Here is a 23855-nt window from a genome sequence, read left to right on the forward strand (position 1 = left end):
TATGGAGACAAGAGAATGGCTCACAGGTCAAAAAAACTAGGCATTAAAATGTTCTGTTAGGTTTAAGACATTGTAGATGAATTTTCCCCAACACCCATCTCTTATTCTCTAACCAGAGTTACGTGAAGAGGGTGTGGAATGTTTTTAGGCTTAATTCATGATGTGAGGACACCACCTGGTCTCCTAGCCACTTTTATTCCAACAGCCTTGCATGCATCTGAATAGAAACAGGATTAATTGAAGCATAAATAGTTTGAATTATCTATAGAATCTCAGAACATCTGCCAGCGAGTTAGAAAGACAGCTTGAGTGACTTCAAACCAGAATTATGTCCCCATGGAGGATGTCATCAGATTCAGTCCATGTTTGAGTCCTAGTACTGTTTCAGGTTGTATATTAGATGACTTTCACGGGTTTTAGCTTGTCTGTTTCTCCATGTGTGTGTGTGTGTGTGCTCAGTCATGTCTGACTGCGATCCCATGGACTGTAGCTTGCCAGGCTCCTCTGCCTATGGGATTCTCCAGGCAAGAATACTGGAGTGGGTTGCCATTTCCTTCTCCTGGGGATCTTCCTGACCCAGGGATGCAACCCTCATCTTCCGCACTGGCAGGAGGATTCTGTACCGACTGAGCCACCAGGGAAGCCCCATTTCTCCTAGTAGTCCTATGGAATAACTGCTATAACTTCCGCTTTACTCATGAGGAGATCAAGGTCCTGGATATGTTCAATAATTTCCTACATGGATCCCACCTGTGGCTTGTAAGTGTGGAAGTTGAGAGTTTCTTCTCAGATGGTAGACCAGTATATCCCACTATACCAGGCAGCCTCACCCACAGCTCACTCGCTCGCTCGCTCTCTCATGGCCATCAGTTTTCTAACAAAGTTTCCTAGGGAGTATGTGTAACAATATAGAGACATGATGTGTGACTCTAAAACAGAAGACATCAGAGTAAAATATACATACAGGTCTCTCTTATGCCTTACTATCATGCCTGCCGTGGGAAAATACCCCTGTGTTTGTACTTATGACCAACTGTGTGTATCGACAGTGTCCAAGTCCTGGGTCTCCCGTATCCTGGACAGGAAAAGGATGCTTCATATCAGCCCACAGATACGATCATAGCATCTCTCTACATCCAGACTTTAGTCACACATTTCTCTTGATACATACATATATATATGTGTGTGTGTATATATATATATATATATATATTTTTTTTTTTTACGGATGAGCAGAATCAAGTGCATGTCTCAGCTCTGGGGCCCAGTTAGCCAAACACAGATGACAGGCAAGGTGCTCTTGCCGACTCCTGTGTTGGTATTGTGGGGACCAGCTCTGATCCATTTCTGTCTGTGGGCACTTGCCAGGAACCATGCAGGCAAGACAATGGGATGTCATTGATGGGCCAAATGTTTTTCTTGACAGGAGCTTACAGAGTAGGCAAGAACAGCAAACTGGCTGGTCTGACCTGTCAGCCAATTTTTCGCTCCCTTGGCAATAGCATAAAAGTGGCAAAATATTTAGAGTTTGGGACACAGGTTAACACTTCCTTCAACACAAGGTAACCAAAGTGTGGATAAACCAGAACCTGAAAGGAACTCTACTAAATGCAAAAGTCAGGATCATATGAAACTTATTCCCAGGACTATTTGTCATGGTGAAGTTGGAGGACCACCTATGTTAGAAGCAGAAGCATCAGGAGAGCTTTAGATGACGTGTCTTGTCTGATGTTACCAGCTAGATGCTAAACCTGGGACTTTAGCGTCTAATCCACACATTGGATTGCAAAGTGTATCTCAAGACTTTCTTTCTGCAGTGCCTTTGGGTTGAAAGGAATAAAAGGTATCATTTCACACCTACCAGAGTGGCTAAAGTTAAAAAGATTGACAATACTAGCAGGAATCTAGAGTACTTCATATATAGTGGTGGGAGTGACAGGTTGTAAACTCGTATAATCACTTTGGAAAATGGTTTGGCATCTCCTTATACAATTAAGCATTTACCCAGTAATCTCAATCCTAAATTGTTAACCCCAAAGAAATAAAAATGTACATCCCAAAGTAGATTTTTGCCTGAATGGTAGTAATAGCTTTGGTTCTCAATAACCCTAAACTGAAAACAAAACAAATGTCCACTCACAAATTAATAGATAAGCAAACTCTGATATCATCACACAACAGAGTTGTATTTAGCACCTACTGAGATACACAACAGCATGGATGAATCTCAGAAACATTATGCTGAACAAAAAAAGTCAGATACAAAATAGCAGTCACTTATCCTTTGGGAGTTGGTGTTGGACAGGGAGGCCTGGCATGCTGTGATTCACGGGGTCACAAAAAGTCGGACACAACTGAGCGACTGAACTGAACTGATCCTTCCCTTTATACATGTTCAAAACATGTAAAACTAATTCATGGTGATTGAAATCGTAAGCATGACCTGAAGGCTTGGGGACTGCCTGAGAAGAGCCACAAAGGATCTTTCTAGGATGATGAAAATAGTCTGTACCTTGAAAAAGCTGATAGTTACTTGGGTGCATTATTTATCAAAACTTTGCCAATTGTATGCTTAAGTTTGATATGTGTAGAAGTCCATCTTGCTTTTTAAAAAGGAGAGTGGAAGAAGTGAAAGAAAGTGAAAGTTACTCATGTCCAACTCTTTGGACAGACCCTACAGACCGTGCCTCACCAGGCTTCTCTGTCCGTGGAATTCTTCAGGCAAGAATACTGCAGTGGGTAGCCAGAAATTGCCTTCTCCAGGCGAATCTTCTCAACCCAGTGATCGAACTCAGGTCTCCCTCATTGTAGGCAGATTCTTTACCGTCTGAGCCAACAGGGAAGAAGTGGGTATAAAAGAGCAGTGTGAGGGACCCTGTTGGTGATGGGAATGTTCTGTATGTTGACTGGGTCAGTGTCAGAATCTCACTGGTGATACTGTTGCTCTTCTTTCATGGGCTGTTATTTACGATAAGGGGAAACTGGATAAAGGGTAGTTGGTATGTCTCTGCATTACTCTTACCACCGCGTGTGCATCTATAATTATCTCAAATTTTAAAGTTTTCATTAAAACAAAGCAACAACATTTGGTATTAACAGCTTGGGATTTGAATTTTTGTCTTCTTGTAAGTAACCTGCTGTGTTTCTGTGTGTGTGTGCGTGTGCACTTTTTATGGGAAAGACAGAAAGAAAACAGGGCTTTTGAGTAATTTGAAATTTATTTTGAGTTTTGTTTTGATTTCTCCATTTTTATTTTGATTTTTGTTTTGTATGCTCATGATTGAACATTCACTCCTTCGATGGTATTGACTTCATCACTCTAAGGTCAAAAATTCTTACATCACTCCCTGCTTCTTCCCAATATCTTATCACTCCAAAATTGCTATGGAATACAAGGAACTCCTTTCTTGAACATAACCATTAATCCGTTAACTTCATGGAGCAAACAGTGCATTTGATGTGTCTATGTGCCAGGTGGGGGGAGATGCCAGTCACGTGTGATTTTATAGCCACACCTGCTTTTGCAGGTTTTCTAGGTAACGCTGCTGGTGCTACTGCTGCTAAGTCACTTCAGTCGTGTCCAACTCTGTGCAACCCCATAGACGGCAGCCCACCAGGCTCCCCCGTCCCTGGGATTCTCCAGGCAAGAACACTGGAGTGGGTTGCCATTTCCTTCTCCAATGCATAAAAGTGAAAAGTGAAAGTGAAGTCACGCAGTTGTGTCCGACTCTTTGTGACCCCATGGACTGCAGCCTACCAGGCTCCTCTGTCCATGGGATTTTCCAGGCAAGAGTACTGGAGTGGGGTGCCATTGCCTTCTCCTTCTAGGTAATGCTGTTAGTACTAATATAGTCTCCTGGATGCAAGGACACCAGCTGGGTTTATGTCACTCCCTTGAGGGCCTTCAGTGCATAAGTCAATTCTTTTTCTTTTCCTGTCCATGCAGAGGGCTTCCTCATGTGTGCTGCACACAGGGAGAGAAGGCAAGATGTCTCCTTGTGTAAATGATCTGCGTCTGAAGAGCAAGCAATGCATACACTATCTGAACCTAGGTTTGGGAGGTATTTTGTTTCTTTGTTGAAATCCCCCGGGAAGGCTGCTCTGGCTTAGACAACTGTGAAGGAAGGAATTCATCAGCTGCAATGATGTTGCCAGCCTTGGCTTGTCTAAACCCATCCTTGAGTCACCATTGCAGCCTGTCTCCTGACACCTGCCCACGCCACTCTGAAACACACCCAAGCTCGTGGATTCTGCTTCAGTCAAATGTCTGCTATAGTAGGGCTGATACTCTGAGTTACAGATGCCAGTGATTATCAAGGTGCACGTTAGGAAGGCTAAGTCCCTCCCACCTTTCTTTGGGCAAGGACATCACCAGCATTGTCTTAATGTGTCTAACAATGTCCAAGAGGTGGGTTGATACAGTTTATCCTGTTTTGCAGAAAGGAAAAGTAATTAATCTCACTTAAACCACATCCTCCTTCTGCACGCTCTTCATATTACTATTCTTCCTCTTTTTCTTCTTCTTCCTCTCCTCCTTGTCTCCTGTTCCTCCTCCTGCCCCTCCTCCTCCTCCTTGGGGAGCAGGCATAGTAAGAATTTCAGACAAATATGAAAAGTCCTCATTGCCTTTTCTCATTTCTTCTACTAGCATTTTCTTACCTTCTCGACACTCCCCCAATCCTCCCACCTAATGCCTGAGGTTCCCATCTCATTCTCACTCCTACATCAGAACTTACCAGTTCTGTTTCCCAGTCTCTCTGGACCCTGAGGCTTGATAAGACTCCAAGTGATAATTAGATTAATTGGGTAAGATGAAGCTCTAACATGTCATGAAGCCATTCGTTTCCTCTAGGCCCATAAAGGATATTCCTAGTGTAATCCTAGGCCCCAGAGTAGAGCCATGGGACAGAGAGTTTTAAGCCGATAGCTAGAGCTTTCATGTTCTCAAAATTACATCCGATGGGAAGAGCAGCACATTTAGTTATTCAGTGATAACCGAAGATGGAGTAATATGTCTAGGTCTTCCCAGCATACCTAAGAGAAACCCAGATGTGTGTTGGAAGAACATGTGAAGAAGTGTAGGGTCATCCCTAGACTTTCCTAAGAGCATCTGAGAAAATCTTGGGAGGGGATATTACAGCCTGCCTCGCTTGCCCATGAACTTGCTCTCATCTAGAAAATTCTGAGTTCAAGTAAAAGCTTATGAGATTGCATTCTGTTATCATAATAAGAAGCCAGCTGCCAAACACCCTGCACCCTCTCCTTTCTTACCACTTTCCAAGTTCTCTTAAAGTTGCCCATTCCTCCTACTATAAATTCCTCCAGGGTGAGGGCTAAATCTTAGGTATCGCTTGGCTCTTAGCACCAAGCTCGGATCCAGGGACAAAGTAGATGTTCATTTAATGGCTGATGAGCTTCTTAAGCACAAGCGCTGGTTGGGTCCCAGGAAAGAGTCCCGATAGGATGGATTATCAAAGAAGCTGGGGTCTGGACCTGGAGGAGTCTGAGCGATTCTCCTTGGTGATCTCCTTCCAGATGGCTTGGTGCCCTTATGCAAGAGAATGGATTCTAATCCAGGTCACCCACAGGCCATAAGCTAGAATAGAGACTGGCAAAATTGGTGGAGGAAGATTTATGGAACTTTCCTTGATGGTTCAGGGCTCAGTTTCCTGCACGATAAGAGTGTCATCCCTTAGATAGGAGCACAAGTGAGCAGTTGAGCTCTGGCTGTCTGCCTTCTGTCCTCTTCATGCACCAGTTCTCAAGACAACACTGTTATCACGCCAGAAAATACAGCCCAGAGCATTACAGATGTCTGGTACAAGCGGAACCCATATTAATGGTTATTGCTTAAAGAAGAGGCATGCTCAGATCTCTTCACTGTGCTCTAGGGAAATAGCAATTCTTACTTTCTTTCAGAGAAGACCAGAGACATAAAAAGATCAATTGGGTCTGGCCTATCTCAGATAGGGGAGGCGTTTTTAGAGGTAATTTAAAGGGCCAGCTTGACATGACCTGAGACACATCCCCACAAATACAGATTTTTTAACAATTAATTTTTGTCTGGATGGATAGACATAAAATGTTCAATTTGTTGTAGGAACAAATATATTAGTGACACTGTATGAAGAATGAATGAAGAATCAAAGAAAAAAAAAGGATTTTTTGTCATTTTGGTTTTTTGGCATGAACTTCAGGCTTGTTCCAAAAATCCTGGATTTCTGTAGACTGTTGACACTTGATTTAGGATTAACTGAACTTTTTTCCTTTTTAAAAAAAAATTATTAAAGATACTTAGCCAGTTTTTGACAGTGAGTATATTGTTCATAAAACAGAAAGATTTGGGGAAAAGAAAGCGTGATTTCTTTTCAAGGAGCCTCTAATTGAGCCAAACTGGAAATTCATTAAATGACATTTAAAATGGCCAGGCAAAGTTACTGTTTTTGCTCTGATAAAAAATGATTCATTTAAAACACTTACTGAGTGAGACATGCATCATATACAATGAAGTTCCATAACACTTACAATGTTATTCTTGCCAGCCTTAGCTAGGAGGAGTTTATTTTCCTTTTCTGCAAAAAACAAAAGATCCCAAAGTATTGCATCTCCATCCTGACCCTGCTTCCACCTTAAATGCTCTGGAAATAAAATAGCACCTTTTGCCCCTTTTAAAACATTGCCATTTGTAATCAGCCCAGATCCCCTGCTAGAGAGAGAGTGTCAACAGCAACAGAAACTTTTAAATCGCTTGCCTTTGATGAAAATGAAAATGTTATCCATGAAACATCTAAGAAGATAAGTTCAGGCCTGATTCTTGCTATGCAAACAGATACATACAGTATCTTCCTGAATCAGCTTTTTCTCATCTGAAATGGAGCTATTGTACTTTACTATGATGTCAGAGATTGAACTTGGGCATGAATACACTTCTGATAATTAAGATCATATCAGATTTGGAAAATTTAATTCGTAATGAGATGAAAGTTTCCCAATGGCATAGACTCAGAATGCTTGTGAATGGGGCCATGTAATGGTCATAAAAGTAAAGGGTGAATTTGAAATTCCTCATTGCATAAATGTGCAGATAACACCAGAAGGATGAGCACCCCAATCCCATAAGCCCTTTTTTTTAAAAAAAAAAAAAAAAAGGAAGCATCTCTTGGAACAGGCAGGTGGTGTATCATATGTTCCCGGGGCGGAGAATGAGCTTCTTGCTTTTAAAAGTAATTGATTTTATAGTGAAACGTGTCAAGAGCACTGGTTTTCAAAATGATTCTGTTCATGAGTGCTGGGAAATAATACATACTGCTAATTGCTTCAGAAATAGCTGAATTCTTTAACTTTGGCTTTGACTGTGGTTGGAAGAAAGATCCTATGCCTTTCTGCCTTTCCCCCCATCACAGATTAATAGCTGTTTTGAAACTGTGTCTCCTTTGGCTGTTCCAGAGATGAAATCTGCATGCCTTCACTTTTTGTCTAGGGCATCAGCTACAGTATTTTTTAGTTCAAACTCTGAGCATTCTAAAGATAGCAGTGTGACATTTCTGTTTCATTGAAGCCCAAATAGTAGGCAAGATATAAAACACCAAGAAGAAAAAGATGCGTTTGCTGATTTTCCTTCGTCCCTACTGAGCTGCCTAGGTGAACCGTTGTAAGTAGGGAGGTAGATTGCAGGTGGGGGAAGGAATGGGGGGACGCTTAGCGCATGTGCCTTGCTGTAATTCCATATTTGAACGTTTCAGTCCTGTACAGATAGATTGAATGTACTATGGAACCCTAGAAAGGAAACCCAATTGTTTCTTGATGTTTTGCTTTTTTCCCTTTGGTGGTCTCTCCAGTACGCTAATATGAATGTGTCTGCTTTAGAGTCTGTGTTTGTTCAAGGTATCAGCCCAGAGGAATAAGCCAGAACCATAGCCTGTGGTCAAAAGTATTCATAATTGAGCCTACTAATTATGTCTGTGTGTTTCATCATCACTTCATTCACACAAACGTAATATACCTGTAATAAACATCCATACATGTGTGTGCAAGACTGAAGTACACCTTGATGAATTTCAGAGATTGCTCATGTACCTCCTCTTCCAGGAAGACTTCTTGCATCCACTAGGCCAGAAGCCAGCACATTTTTTCTGTAAAGGTCCAGATAGTAAATATTTTAGGCCTCACTTTGTGAGCTACATATGGTTTCTATCGCATATTCTTTTTTTTTTTTTTAATTACCCTTCAAGAATGTACAAAATATTCTTAACTCGAGGACTGAAAATGGTCCATCGGCCATAATTTGCCAACCCCAAGACAAAGCCAAGTGTCCCTTGTTTTTTCATCCAGAGCAGCCTCCACATCGTATTGAAAAGAGCTCAACTCAAAATTCTCGGAGGGGAGCGTCTTATCTCTGCAGCCCTGGCCTCAGTGCTGGCAAGTGTTCTTTTTCCAAATATACAGTGATCGCCGCCTTCCAGTTTTATATTCCAGCTGGGAAAAAAAAAGATCCTGTACAGAAACGAGTTAAGTAACGATTCAGAACACAGCTCGTGTTCTCGACAGATCCTTGGCAACTTTGGTTTTCTGGAATAGAACCCCAAGTTGAGAAATAAGTTTTTTCAATGCCCTCTTAAGTTCCCACAATAGCTTTATGAAAGCCTTTGCTCTGTGTTTCATTAGGCCTTCATCTGGGGTCCTGTTTGTTCTTCCTTAGCATGCAGGATTTTTTTAATTTTAACAATTAAAAATAAATTACTTAAAAGATGGACAGCAGGAAGGGAGAGGGGTGTGCGATGGTGCCTGCGCAAAGCAGTCGGCCTAGAGGCAACCCCAAGATTGACACCAGACAGCCTGACCTCCAAGAAGGAGACAGAGTAAATCAGGAGATACAGAGCTAGCTGACTGCCTGGTACAATTATCTGTGCTCTTAACAGATTTTCAGTCATCAATTAAATGTTGAATTATGCTCATTAGGCTCCCTTTAAAAATACAGACAAATTTAGCTTCCAATTTCAAATTATTATATCTACACAACATGGTTAAAATAAAAATATATCCAAGCACTTGCAGACAGTTTTGGTGATCTGGAAAGTTCCCTCATTGGACCCTCTCATTTTTGAATAATGTGTGATGAAAGACACATTTGTGACCCAGGACCACCTAACATGAAGAGCAAGGGGTGGAGACGCAGATGACCTGGGCTGGTTCTTCCTTTCCAGCCATGCAGCCTGACACAGTAACTTTCTCTAAGCCTCAGTCTCCTGGTCTCTATAATGGGTTATCTCTTAAGGTCACTTACTTAGAGAATCTCATTATTCTGTGTTAAGTAAGTAAATATCTTATCATTACTTCACATTCTGTGTTAAGTAAATAAAATTCTTGACACAGAAGCTGACATAAAGTGGGGGCTCAAAATAGTTAGCTCTTAGGACTATAATCGGAGAAGGCAATGGCACCCCACTCCAGTACTCTTGCCTGGAGAATCCCATGGACGGAGGAGCCTGGTAGGCTGTGGTCCATGGGGTCGCTAAGAGTTGGACACAACTGAGCGACTTCACTTTCACTTTTCACTTTCATGCATTGGAGAAGGAAATGGCAGCCCACTCCAGTGTTCTTGCCTGGAGACTCCCATGGACAGAGGAGCCTGGTGGGCTGCCATCTCTGGGGTCGCACAGAGTCGGACACGACTGACGCGACTTAGCAGCAGCAGCAGGACTATAATTGTTATCAGCATTATGATAAAGTATGAAAAATGAATGTGACAGAGTCCTCAAGGAGACGACATAAAAGAATAAATATGGAAGTTGAAAGCAACTGAGAAGGTACCTAATGGAAGGTGCTACTCTATCTAGAATGATCATGTGAAGTCTAGAAATCAAGCTAAACTGGGACTAATTACCTCAGAACTCTGTTTACCCCTGGGATACTTTCTTAGGTTGAGAAAGTCTGTTTTCTTGAACAGTAAAATCCACACACACATTTTCACATCAGATTCTACTCTAAACTCCCAAATGTCTTGAATTTCCGGTACCCTATCACCTTAGCTTTTTGTTCCTTGCTGAAGGCAGAAAGGGAGTGTGGAAGTGGAGTGGAACAATAGAATTTCACTTCACTCAGGTGGCTCAGTGCTAAAGAATTCTCCTGCCAATACAAAGACTTGGGTTCAACCCCTAGGTCGGGAAGATCCCCTGGAGAAGGAAATGGCAACCCACTCCAGTATCCTTGCCTAGAGACTCCCATGGACAGAGGAGCCTGGCAGGCTACAGTCCATGGGGTCGCAAAGAGTCGGACACCACTTGAGCACACACAAGTACGCCACTCAGGCCACCAGAGCCCCTCCTAGAAGGGGACGCGATTCACAATTTTTTCCCCTGCAATTTTCTTTCAAAGTGTTCTGGCTTCAGACTATGCTTCACTGTATTCCCCAAATGTAACCCAGTGGAGTTACTGACACACCACACTGGTTGTGACCTTTAAAAGCAAGGACCTGAAAAGGACTGCTTCCTTCTGGAATAATAAGCGCTGATGACAAGCCTAGTCACTGATGTAACACAGAGAAAGGGCTGCTTCAGAGGGAGAAACTGGGACAAGGGAGTTTGGCTGGAGCAATGAGAAACGTCGAGAGCCTTTGGGTATTAACCAGACTGGCAGCGTGATCCCCGGGAGGAAAGACAAAGATAGCTCCCGCCTTCCTGACTCAGGACTGCCCAGACTGCTGCACCGCCCTGCCCTCCCGCAAGGCTCTGCTCGTGCAGACGATCTCCATGAGTGGGCATCTCGGGTCCAGCCCCTGCAGCACCGACTTTCCACGGCCTGGCATCTGTGTCCTCAACTCCGCGGTCAGCAGACTGTTGTACAGGCAGCCCTGCCCTTGTTTCATCCAGGTAGGCAGAATGACGGTTTCCTATTGACTTTTCCTGGAGGCTCAAAGCACAGAAGAGGGGCGGAAAATATCAAAACAGTAGACGGCATTTTTGCTGTCCTCATAAGTGTGTGTGGGAAACATCAGAACACCTAAGGGACAGGGGCAGAGACAGGGAAAAAAGTGTGCCCGGGAATGGAAGGGGAAATAAGACGTGAACTGTTCTCGCAACTGAGCTGGAGACGGAGGAGCAGAGAAGAGCGTTTAGCACTATGGGGCGTCCTGTTATTTGTCAGTGCCTACGGTACCCTGCTTAGAATTCTCGTCCCCTTCCTGGGACCAGCCCGTGTAAGCCGCAGCCCCTGCTGTGAGTGCAGGCAATGTCATTTTCCTGTACCCCCCGCTCCTTTCTGCTCAGAGCCCAGCCCCATCAGTTGGGGACCTCCTGGGCTCTGAAGGACAGGACCGATGCGGGTCACAGGTGCTAGAGCTGCACAGACACTATGCTAATTACACCACGCCTGTTTCACCAGGTTAAGCCGTTGCTGTTGGCAACCTTGATATCCCTTTTCATGTATCCATTTCCCAGCAAGGTGTCATTGCTCTCCCCCCACGCCCACCCCCCCACCCCCCAGCAAGTAACAAACCTTGGACCTGGGACTTGGCCCCTCCCTTTAGGGGACAAGGACAGTAAGGAACAGCCCACAGGAAAGTAGCATCTGTATGTGTTACCTGGAGCTGATGAAAGAAGAGTCCGTTCCACCTGCCGGGGAAGAATGAGGTCAGGAAGGGCTATCTGGTATGTGAAATGTACAAGATGAGAAGGCATTAACCAATTGCTGGCACGGGGCCCAGGGACCAGCGCAAGCCAAGTCAGTGTAGGTGGCCCCCTGACCTGCCAGACCTGTATCCCTGCTAACATCCCCTCTATTCCTGAAGGTGTTTTCCCAATATATCCATGGTATCATGCAGAACTGTGCCATCACTTTAGACAAGGCAGGGATTGTTTTCTCCACTTCTCCCAGCTTACATTCTATTGAGCCCCAACTGTGTAGCTGAGCTGTGAGTCCCCTTCGGGCTTCCTTCTAAATACTTTTACAAGTTTTTCTATCTTTTATTATGCTGTAATTTTCTTATACTCCCAGAATCAACCCCTTCTACTTATGGGAAATTTCTCAAGACAAACAGAAGTTTCTCTTCCTGGGTAGCAGTTCCCATTCATGAAAAATTTCCTTGTGTGCAGTCAGAAAGTATAGCAGGTTGTGAAGCTCTGTAATTTGTTTCCCATCAACTGATAATCTTATTGTGATGAATAATACAGTACTGTTAATGTTGCTACAAGGTTATGGATTGTGCTGAGTGTCAGGAGAGGAGCCGACAGTGCCATGCAGCAAAGCCACCCTTTCTTCATTTTACGCAGCAGAGTTTCTTAAACAGCTTGTGAGAGACACACAAGCTTCAGCAAGCAATATTCTAATGAATTCAAATATAAAAACTATTAACATCACACCAGTAGGACTTTTGCACAGATGTTGACTCTGTTTTGACTTGTTTCTGGTGTGCTTTTTGTTTTTTAAGGATGTGCTAGTGTATATATTGAAAGCAGATGTTCCAGGTTTGGGGGTTAATTTGCTTCCTTGTTTTTCAGAGAAGAGCCTGAGCTTCTCTACCTGGAATGGCTCCTGATCTGATGCAAGTGTTTCCCCGTCAACACCGAATAACTCTGTCCTGCTCTCCACATCCATCCACATGTTTAATTTTGTTTTATCAATATTATATTTTTAAAAATTGGCATACAGTACCTACCTTTACGGTATAGGGTTCTGTGAATTTTAACTACATGAATAGTAGATTTGGGTAACACCATCACTCTCATGACACAGAACAGCTCCATCACCTCAAAAACCTCCCTTGTGCCCTCCTTTTGAATTAGATTGGCCAAAAAGTCGTTTGTTCGGGGTTTCCTTAACGTTGAAAACCCAGATGAACTTTTTGGCCAACCTTATAGTTACATCTCCTCTCCTTCCCAACCCCTGGCAGTCATTGATCTGTTCTCAGTCACTAAAGTTTTCGGGGTTTTTTGAGGATGTCCTGTGAGCAACATCATATAGTATGTAACCTTCTGAAACAGGCTTCCTTCTTTCAACGTGTGCCTTGGAGGGGGGTCCCGCTTGCTGTATCCCTAGGTGATCCCTTCCGTTGCCGCGTACCATTCTGTTGTGCCCCACCTTGTTCATCTTTGCACAGGTGGTAGGACCTCTGAGTTGTTGCCCGGTTTTGGTGATTGTGGATAGAGCTGCTATATGACTCTTCTGTGTGTGGATTTTGGTTTGAGTATTTTTTCTATTTTATTTTTTAACTGGTGGAAAACTGCTTTACAGTGTTGTGTTGGTTTCTGGCATACGATAATGTGAATCAGTCCCCTGCCTCCGGAACCTCCCTCCCTTCCCCTCAGCCCGTCCCTCTGGGTCGCCACAGAGCGCCAGGTGGGGCTCCGTGCTCTTTAGCAGCCCCCCATAGCTGTCTGTTCCGCACGCGACTGTGTGCGCGTCAGTGCCGCTTTCTCAGTGCGTGGCCCCTCACCTTCCCCAGCTGTGTCCGCTAGGTTCGTCAGTTCACGTGTGGATCGGGGGTGGACATGCGTTTTCATTTCTCTAGGGCGAACACCTGAGATGGGGGTTATTAGTGGGTGTGGTTAAGTGTAGCGTCGTGGGACACTGGTAAGCTGTTTGCCAGGGTGACAATACCATTTTGCACCCCACCAGCAACGTATGGGAGTTCCCATCATGGTATTTTGATTAGCTTTCACATCTGTCAAAAGTATGTTCTCACGTAATGCTCTCTCTTGTCACGAGCTGCTTCTAACTTCATAATTTCATATTTTTTAGTTCCCTAATGAAAGAGTCCTTAAATTCTCTGTCTTTTTTTTTTTTTTAATCTTTATTTGGCAGGGCGAGGTCTTAGTTGCGGTACTCAATCTTCACTGCGGCATGCGGGATCTTTAGTTGTGGCATGTGGGATCTAGTTCCCTGACCAGGGATTGAACCCAAGCCCTCTGCATTGGGAGTGTGAAGTCTTAGCCACTGGACCACCAGGGAGGTCCCTAACTTTCTGTCTTTTTAATGTTAAAGTTAACTTTATTGAAGAAGAAGAAGCATAAAACATGTTTGCCTACGTTTCTCAGTTCTATTTATGGTTTCTTCTTTGGTTCAGATTACATGTGTTTTAATTAGGAAAATATATCAGTGATATATGTCTCCGAGTTTTTCTCAGAATGAGGGCCATGAGCTTAGGGTACTTTAGAGGTGCAGACAGACGCAGCTTGGCTCATCGGAGTAAACCTGAGTGGTAAAACCTCTTCGTGGTCCACTTCCATTTTCACTTTATGACACCGGGCGTCTCACTGCACCTTACGTGTGCATAAAGCACTGCGAAGGCCATGTGTGTCCTGCCCATGTGGCTGAGAATCCAGGGCAGGAATGCCAAGTCTGAGTCCTGCTAAGAAAGCAGTATAGCACGTATATTCCATGTGTATAATTGAGGACTCCAATTCACCATGCTCTGTTATCTAGAATTAAACATAAAAGACAGTCGATAAATACCACATTCAGTTGAAAACACAAATGAATCAAAATGTTATAGTTTCTCTCCACAGGTAATAATTAACATTCTTGTGAATTTCTCAGTGTGTCACAGATCACCCTGTAAATGGTATGCTGGCAAAAATAAGAAAAATCCTTGTACACTGAGACATGTGGGTATATAGACCCAACAGAATAGTGAGTTAGCTTCTGGAGATGAGATTAGGGTGGGAGGAGTAGGTAAGGATTCATGTTTACTTTAATGATATACATATAGGAAAATTGTTCAAAGCAATATGTCATAATGGTCCTTAGAAAATGTTTTTGTGTGAACTGCAACATGAATAAAAACCTATATGAAAAATGAAGCATTTTGATTGTTAACAATCACGAGGGGAAAAAAAGTTAAGGTGAGATCTTTGTGGCTCCGTGAAAAGGCGAGCGTAGGTTATGACTGTCTTTCCTGACCTTCCTAGAGGTCAGAGATTCTATAGCCTCAAAAATCCATGGGATCCAGGGTAGAAGCTCAATAATTAATTGCTAAATGAATGTGCATGGGAATAAGTAAAAACCTGAGTGAAGGAACAAACAAGTGGTTGAAAATGATTTGTCATAAGTGAGTTTAGCTCATGGGTCACTGGGCAAGGAATTAATGGGAGAGAAGGCAAATGGAAGAGAATATGAAAGGCTTTGGTAAATATCCAACTAGCATATGACTTCGCTAGGCTCTGTACAAAGAGAAACCCATAGACTGAAAGCTTTTTCCTATTATGTGCTGTGTATAACAGCGGTCCCCAACCCCCTGTTAGCAATGGGACCAACAGCAGGAGGTGAGCGGTGGGCAAGCAAGCGAGCTTCATCTACCGATCCCCATCACCCACATCGCTGCGTGAACCATCTTTCCACTCCTAGTCTCCACTCCTAGTCCATGAAAAAATTGTCTTCCACAAGACCAGTCCTTGGTGCTAAGTTAGAGATTTTTGTAAAGACTTAATGGGCTAAATATGGCCACGGGGAATTGTTTAATGTGTGACATGCCAGTGGCATGTGATATATTACTACTCTGATTGTAGTCCTAGAACAGTACAACCATCAAATGTCTTACACTTGTAACCATACAGTAAGGAAGCCTTTGGATTTCTTCTGATCCAATCCAAAAAGCCTTCCTGCCGGAGGAAGAAATCCATCTACCTTGCTTTTGATTTGCAAATCCCCTGCAGCACCCTCCTTTCCTTTGCCACATTCATTTGCTTTTTGTGTCATGAGCCACAGATAAATCAGGATTTACCCTACTCATGAGTCAGTGGCCTGCAGCAGAGGTTCTTTAACACAATAGGTTCATGATGGAGAAGTGAACATTTTCCAGTGGCCTAGACAGCCACCAGAGATCCTGTTAGCGGAGTTTGGAAGTGAAGTGCGTCTATTCCCACTTGGGGTGTGTCAGAGGCCTCTGCCATCATGAGTTCCGTGGGGATTTCAGCTTGTAAGGCATTTGTTGTCATGTTTGGGTTGCTGCAGAAGAGAAAAAATTGCTGCAGTTTGCGTGAGATCGAGCTGTGTTTTGGTAAGGAAGCCCGCCATCATTTTTTTCCTGAACTTCGGTCAAGTTGAAGCTTTTACAATTTGTCTCGAAGGGTATCAAGCAACAGCCCCTTTGAAAGACTTCCAAATCTGATAGGATTTGGACTCTCCTTTTGACTCCTTTGTTCTTACCTTACTTCTCAAAGTGTCATTCATTCTCTCAGCAGCCCTTTGTTGTATCTACCAAGTGTTCCAGGAGGCAGGAATTCAGCAGGAAATAAAACAGCCTCCTTGCCTTCTAGAAGCTTACTTTCTAAAAGACAGTTTTTCAAAATGTTATAAGTGCTTCAGACAAAAAGAAAGCAGTGTAAGGAGGATAAGCGTGCTGAGGTTGTCGTGGGAAGGCATGTCCTGAGAGATGACACGTAGCCAAGACCTGCACACAGGAAAGGAGTGGGCCATTCAACTGTCTGTATCCCCGATCAAGGGTGTGAGTACAAGGGACCTAGAGTTGAAGCCCGTTGGCTAAGTCCCATATCAGGCGAAGGCCAGAGAGGATCAGAGCCTTTCTCATTTACTTAAATGTTTTCTCTGAGAACCAGGCTTGAAGCTAAATGCAAGAGACCGATCTAGGCTGATAATCTGGCTGATCCCTACACACACCACAGATTTTAAAATGCCTTTGTTCTTGCTTTTTTCTCTGCCTGGAATGTTTGTTCTCCCAGATATTGGAATGGCTCTCTCCCTCTTTCCTTCAGGTCTCTGATCAAATATCATCCTACTGAGAAGCCTTCCCACGCCACACTATTAAAGTTTCAGATAAGCAGTGTTAGAAATGGAAATTATTTGCTCCACCAAATCTGATTATTTCATGAGAGAGATGACTCATCTCTATGTTATGGGATTAAGAATGATCCCATTTGAGATGACAAATACTAGAAAGTTTCAGTAACCTGAGAAGCCCTGAGAAACAAATGGCTAATTCATGACTTACACCATGTAAACTCGATGAATAACTCAGGGCCTCAGTGGGTTCACTGGCGAATTAGCAGTGATAGAGCAACCTGCTTGGCTATCAGTGAACCTGAGCAAAAGAAACTTAAAAGTGTGGGTTTTTCCACTGGTTTTTCATGCAAAATGAGGGCTGATACTCAACCAGGAATACCAAGGTTCCGGAAAAGCTTAGCTTTTCTAATGCTGATTTTCATAGAAAATAAGAGAATTTATAAAAAGTGGAAAGCTACTGATAAGGCCCTTCAGATTATCCACCATCAGATGGTTTTATTTCAGTGTATTTATTACACAAGGTGAAAATTAAGGGCATTGATTATTTCAGTGTGTTTTAAGACCTAAAAGAGCTACTATGACTCATCAGTAGAAAAAAAAAAACCCTTGTTCTTTTTTTTTAATCTAAGTACAGTTGATTTGTTATGTGTTAGTTGCAGGTGTACAACAATTATCCAGTTATACATATATACATACAGATATAGATACGGTCTTCCCAGGTGGCGCAAGTGGTAAAGAACCTGGCTGCCAATGCAGGACATGTGAGAGATGTGGGTTCAGTCCCTGAGTCGGGAAGATCCCCTGGATGGGGGGAGTGGTTACTCAGTTCAGGACTCTTGCCTGGAGAATCCCGGATAGAGGAGCCTGGCAGGCTACAGTCCATGGGGTCATACAGAGGTGGACATAACTGCAGTGACTTAGCATGCACACACAGATATTGTGATACATGTATACATATGTGTGTATATCAGTTCTTTTTCTGATTTTTTTCCATTACAGTTTATTACAAGATATTGAATATAATTCCCTATGCTCTACAAAGGGTCCTTGTTCTTTTATGTATAGTAGTATGTATCTGTTAATCCAAAACTCCTAATTTATCCCTCTCCCTCTTTCCCCTTTGGTAACAAAAATTTGTTTCTATATCCGTGAATCTATTTCTGTTTTTTAAACAGGTTCATTTGTATCATTTTTAGATAAGAGTCCCTTATTCGTAAAGGTGCCATTTACTTCAACAATATCTGGCAACAGGAAATTTTCCAAGTCATTGAAATAATCTCAGGATCACAGGATCTATTTCACGCCTTTCTCTGTCATCTCTAGAAAGAATTAACCTGATAAGATAGAAATAAATACTGACATTTCCTAAGTACTTCCTATTCATGATGCATTTTCTTTGCACTTTGAGCGTACTATCTCATTTAACTCTCTTCACCAAATGGAAATGGTTATTAACTATCTTTTATGGATGGGAAACAGAGGCGTGGACAGGTTACCTACCTCATAACTCTGATTGTTGAACTCAGAAGTCACCCAGGGAAAACCGGAGAAATCAGTGTTGAGAAGGCTGTGGAAAAGTCCTGGAAATAGCATACTAAAGTGTGGCTAAGAGGAAATTCTGTTTGCCAAAGGGGCACAGTGGGAGATGGTGATTCTCATGTCACGGACACCTCCTCCCCAACAAAACGGAGATCTGCAGAGCACACTGGCCTCCTGTTGGTCCCCGTGTTTTCTGAAAGTTGTTTGCATCCTGAGACTCTTGCATCAGACCGAGGGGTACATGTTCATGCTTGTGAACCACTACATCCTGGGAGGGGTATGCTTCTTCAGAAAGCTCTCGGATATTTGTTTCTCCGGCATAATTATGTGCTTGTGTGTGTGTCCGTGTTTGTTTATCTGGAAGGCAGACCTGAAAACATCCCCAGCAATATACCCTATATATCCCATCATGTCCACTGTCACTTGACAGGAAATCAGACGCACAAAGTTCAAGGTCTGACATTCAGCGGACTTCTGTTTACATAGTTTGGAGAAACTTTTGTTCTCTTGCCTTATAAGGCTCATACCATGAGAGATTTGGGGAAAAGGTCACCCAGAGAGTAAATAATTCTGCTGAGCTTTGAAGTGAAAATGTGCTAGGAACCTTTATCCTGTCGTTGCCATTTAACTGGTGTGCTTCAGTCATTCTTGGTATTAATGAATGGTGTCGACCAGAGCATGTTCCCGTCGTTCTGTTAATCAGAGGCTCAATCTGACATCAAAATCAGATTTTATCTTTGTTTTGATTCCCTTCCTATGTTCTGGGAAAAGAATTGTGACCATCTCAAAGAAACAAAAAAAGAATGAAATACACCGCAAGGAAAACCTAGTTTAAAAGCTAAAGTATGACATCTTGATGGAAGAAAATTCCACTGTGATTTTTATTTTTCAAAAAAAAAAGAAAGAAGTCCAGTCTTTGAAAAACATATTATCTTTCATGGGTAGGGAAATATCCAAATTATGCCCAACCTATTTTACAATAAGACCTTGAAAAGCTATGCGATGAGCTGGAATGAGAGGAGTTTAAATTTCTGATGCAATTCTCTGCTTGGGAAAGTGATAATGCAGCTCAAATAAGAGAGAGTATTTTCTGCTACAGCGCAACAATCAACATAACGTCTGGGCGTATTAATAATTTCACTCCTAAACTTCTCGACTGGGAGAGCATGGGTCTTAATAGCATTGTCAAGATCCTTAGGGCAATTGAAAAACCCAAAATCATTACTTTTCACTGATAGGCTTTCCTCTCCCAGAGGATGCCAAAATACCTAGGGTAATGTAGATTTATTGAAATGCTCAGATAGGCACTGCTCAGATGTAACTTTGCAATAAAATCTTCTCTTTAGAAGGATTTCTCTCAGATATTTCAAGTGTTTTTTTTTTTTTTTTTGTCTTTGTCACTTGGAAAGAGCTAATGGAGTTGACACTGATCTCAAGTGATACTTTCCTGATGATTTAAGAAAGCAAGGAGTGAGAAAAATAAGAAAATAAGGAGTGAATATAGGGAAGGGTATGGTAAAAATAATGTGGCACTTCGGATTAAAATCCCTTTCCGACCCACCAGAGGTGAGAACTTGCCCACCTGGGGCAGGACAGTCCCAAACCAACAAGCGACTTGAAGCTCGTAATTCAAGGGTAGCTGCTGGCTTGGCACCCGATGCAAGAGTTCCCTCTCTCTTCCTTCTCCGCTGTCAAGAGTTCCTGCCTGTGCACGGCTGGGTTTTAGCTGAGCAGAAATGGCCCTCTGCTGTGATTACAGCCATGCCTGAAGCACTGCAACAAATTCCAGGATCCCCCTCAGACCCTCAAGTACACAATTGGCTCTCAAATGGCCATCACCTAACAATCTCCACCGGAAAAATATCAACAGCAGCCCAAAAGCACCTGTGAAGGACTGGCTTCGGGTTGCCTGAGAAAGATGTTTTCTAAGTGGTATGAAGTGCTCGCCTCCCCATCTGAAGTCTAACTTTGTTCAAGCGGGGCTCCGCAGCAGACAGACAACGTGATTATAAAATCCTGGAGGGGATCACCCTTTATATGCAATGTCCAGAATAGGCAGATTCATGGAAACAGAAAGAAACAGGAGCAATTGGACAGCACCTGCGAGTGGGTATGGGGTTTCCTTGTGGGGAGTGGGGGTGACAGAAATGTCCTCAAACAGTAGTGATGGTTGTACATCTCGGTGAATATACTTTTAAAATACTAAAATGTGCACTTTAAGGACTGAATTTTATTATAGCTCAGTTAAGTTGTCATTAATAACAATTAAACGAGTAGGAGGTCAGGCAGAGCCAGGACCAAACATAAAAATAGAGGGGATGGAAGTCACCTCTCCCCTGTGTCTGCCCATCTCCCTGTTAAAGGACCTTCTGAGGCAGTGAGAATTAGGGGAGTAACTGGAATGCTCAAGGAACAGGGGCATAAGTCTACTGTGATTCCTCTGAGCTGAGGCTCACCAAACAGAACCCTCCAGGGGCATCAGTTCATTTGTTCATTCATTCATTCTGTGCCACTTCCATGCCAGGTGCTGTAGCCTTGTGCTGGGGATATACAAACAAGAGAGGTAGGCTCCTGGTGTTGGAGGAGCTCACAGTCTCGTGCAGAACACAGGAGGGTCCAAAAATCATCCAAAGCTTTTTGCCAAGGGTGATGAAAGCGATGGTGCACTGGAAAGGGGCCCGGATATACTGTGGTTAAATGTGAAATGTACAAAAGGAAGCCTGTATCACGTAACCTCCCTGCCCCTCCATTTCCTCCTCTTTGAAATGGACAACAATATCTATTCTGAATGTTGTTATAAATTTTTCTTCAATTTTTTTTTATTTTGATTTCACTGGAGTAGAGTTTATTTGCAATACTGGGTTAGTTTCAGGTGTACAACAAAGTGATTCAGTTATGCATACTTATTTTCTCTCTTTTACAGATTCTCTTCTCATCTGGGTTATCACAGAATATTGAGTAGAGTATTATAAGTTTTAAATAAGGCGAAATATATGGAGTGCTTATCACACAGGTGGGGCTTATTAAATGCAAACGCTTGTCCTTAGATGAGCTAAGATGTCCCTCTGAACCCTAGCTGTTTATGAATGTAGGTAAATCTGACAACACGTCTGCCTTGCGAGTATCATCATAAAGGTGCCTGGAATGCTTTTTCTCTGAGGTCATACATTTTGTGTAAGCAAGTAAAGTACAAATCACTCCTTATGAGTGAGTACTGTCCTTTCCTCCTCTGGTGCTCCGGTCAGGCTGAATGGGGTCTTTCCAGGAAGGCCAGCCTCCTGGCTCCAGGACCGTGCAACGCAGACTGAGAGGCCCTGGCCAGGGAGGCCCTCTGGGAGATGAGAAAGAGGCCATAACTTGGCTTCTCCTTCACCTTGTATTCTTTCTTTTCTCCTCTATTCTGACATGCAGAGAAATAGCCTGACAATAGCACAGTTAGATATAAGAAATAATACAGACAAGTCACCCATCCCACATGCCAGCAATACCATCAGTGGGTCAATAATAAAAAATAAAGAGTCTGTTCTTTAGGAGACAGGTCATTCAGTAGATGTTAAGGGAAGGAGGGAGTTCGCTGAATGTCCAGTACTTACAGGCAGGTAAGTAAGCCTCTCTCCAAACGGAGGAGGAAGCTGAATCTGGATCAACCTCCGTCTGCCTCATCCCTGGGCTGTTGGCAGAGGCCCTCCAATCAGAGCCAGCAGGACAGGCCGGGCCCAGCGTGCCCTTGTTTCCGCCTCCAGCAGACCTAATTGCTGCTCATCCCTCCCGCCACTGGTTATGGGAGGCAGGGATGCAGTGCGGGGAGGGCCCTTTGGAGAGGCGCAGAAAAGAGACCGCTCTGCAGTTTGGCTGTTCTGGCCTATTTCTCTTGATTCAAGCCATACTGTGAGGGGGAGATTCCCTCCACTTTCTCACGAGATCTGGTTCTGCGATTTAAGCAATGTGTAAAAGAGTACAGCAAGCCAGTTTTCCTCTGTATTTGCAGTGTGTGTGCGTGTTAGTCAGTCATGTCCGACTCTTGTGACCCCATTGACCATAGCCCACCAGGCTCCTCTGTCCATGAAATTCTTCAGGCAGGAACACTGGAATGAGTTGCCACTTTCCTCTGCAGGGGATCTTCCCAACCCAGGGATGGAACCCAGGTCTCCCACATTGCAGGCAGATTCTTTACCATCTGAGCCCCCAGGGAAGCCCAAAGTAGTTTGACACTTTCTCTGTTAGGGAATCGAACCCATGTGACAGGCGGGGATTTGCAGGGTCCTGAGCAAACTGGGGAGGGTCCTCATTCCCTCCCTGTGAGCATGCTTTCTAGAACCTTGTACTCCTCTGCGTGGGGCAAAGTGAGGAGGAGACCCTGGGATCAACACCAGCTTTATTGCTTACTGAGCTGTGTGACCAGTAGCACACTACTTAACCTCTCTGAGCCTAACTTTCTGGGTCTGTAAAATGGAGATGATAAGAGAACCTATCCCATAGAAGGGAGTGGAAATACTCTGAAATAACTGAAATGCAGCCCTTAGTGTGGGATCAGACACACAGAGAGAGCTTAATTCATAGCATCTGTTGTCAATATTATTGGTTTGTCGTCATGACCATTGTTTTGTTTATGGAAATGAGAGAGCTCTGAATCCCAGGTTCCACTGCTGCAGGCTTTTAGAGAGATACTCCTGAGACCGCCTGTATTAATGTCCCGCTTTGTCACTTAGTCCCTGTGCCCTTCTGCAGACAGAATCTGAAGGTAGAGGGGATCTGAGGATGGTAATTTTGCCTCCACATGTTGATTTGATACTTCACTGTGAAAGCTGCTGCCTAAAACAGCTAGGAAAACTGGAGTGCCTCAAGAGGTACTCATCACTTTCGCCAGAACCATGGTTGCTATCACTGTTATTACTATTATTGGTATTATTAATTGCAAAGAAAATGATATGTATTGATAGCTTACTAAAGTGCCAAGAATTGTGCTAGGCTCCCTACAAATATTCTTATTTGATTATCCTAGCAATTATATGAAAGAAATAAAATGACTATACCCATCTTACAGATGAAGAAACAAACTCAGAAAAAAATACGTAACTTTCCAGGGATCACATAGCTAATAAGTGGCCAAACAGGGGTTCACAACTTACCACCAGCCTGGCCGTCTGCAATAGCCTCCACTCTCCTTAGTTCTAACCTGAGGCTTGGAAATGCTCACCTCCGATTCCCTCTGGCGCCCATTCAAGGTTAAAATTGAACAGGGTTTCCTGGTGCCAGTTTTCATCACCCAGAAACTCCAGAGTCTTTGTCAACATTATCTCCACTTCCAACATATTCAAATTGCTGTCAAGGTGGAACTTGCTCCAAAGATGAGGTTCAGAATGCAGAGAGTTTGTGGTTAATTCATTATCTTGGGGGCTGAAGGGTTAAAATTTTTAAAGGCCGACAACTGGCTTGTCAGCTCCAAGAATGAGTAAATCGTTGGCAGCTAGGCAGGCCTCTACTTTTATTTTTTCTTTCACACATTTCCTCATCATTTTTAATCACCAGGAATAATTGGTGTGGGCAAGTCAAGGCTATCTGAGTTCATCCCTGCCCTCCCA

The 23855-nt window shown here is 43.3% G+C and overlaps 1 protein-coding gene and 1 long non-coding RNA gene across 6 annotated transcripts in view; one reads left to right on the forward strand and one right to left on the reverse strand.

The window, feature by feature from the left end:
- TENM2 (teneurin transmembrane protein 2) overlaps positions 1 to 23855 on the forward strand; it is a 1167677-nt gene that overhangs the window by 791845 nt on the left and 351977 nt on the right. Inside the window, exon 1 of one of the 5 annotated variants that reach the window (XM_086412769.1) lies at positions 9536 to 10868. The exons of the other annotated variants lie outside the window; for them this stretch is intronic. The gene's annotated coding sequence lies outside the window, so the exon portion shown is untranslated. Of the gene's footprint in view, positions 1 to 9535; positions 10869 to 23855 lie in introns of those variants that run through there. 5 annotated transcript variants of the gene reach the window in all.
- Positions 14013 to 22037, reverse strand: LOC147369862 (uncharacterized). The gene is made up of 2 exons (XR_015168004.1): positions 21867 to 22037; positions 14013 to 14414 (listed from the first exon to the last, which is right to left on the reverse strand). It is a non-coding gene; the product is annotated as an uncharacterized LOC147369862 (long non-coding RNA).

The sequence above is a fragment of the Bos grunniens genome, chromosome 7 (assembly GCF_055505025.1).
Source record: "Bos grunniens cultivar Pamir isolate PY7600 chromosome 7, Bosgru_T2T1.0, whole genome shotgun sequence".
NCBI classification, from domain to species: Eukaryota; Metazoa; Chordata; class Mammalia; order Artiodactyla; family Bovidae; genus Bos; species Bos grunniens.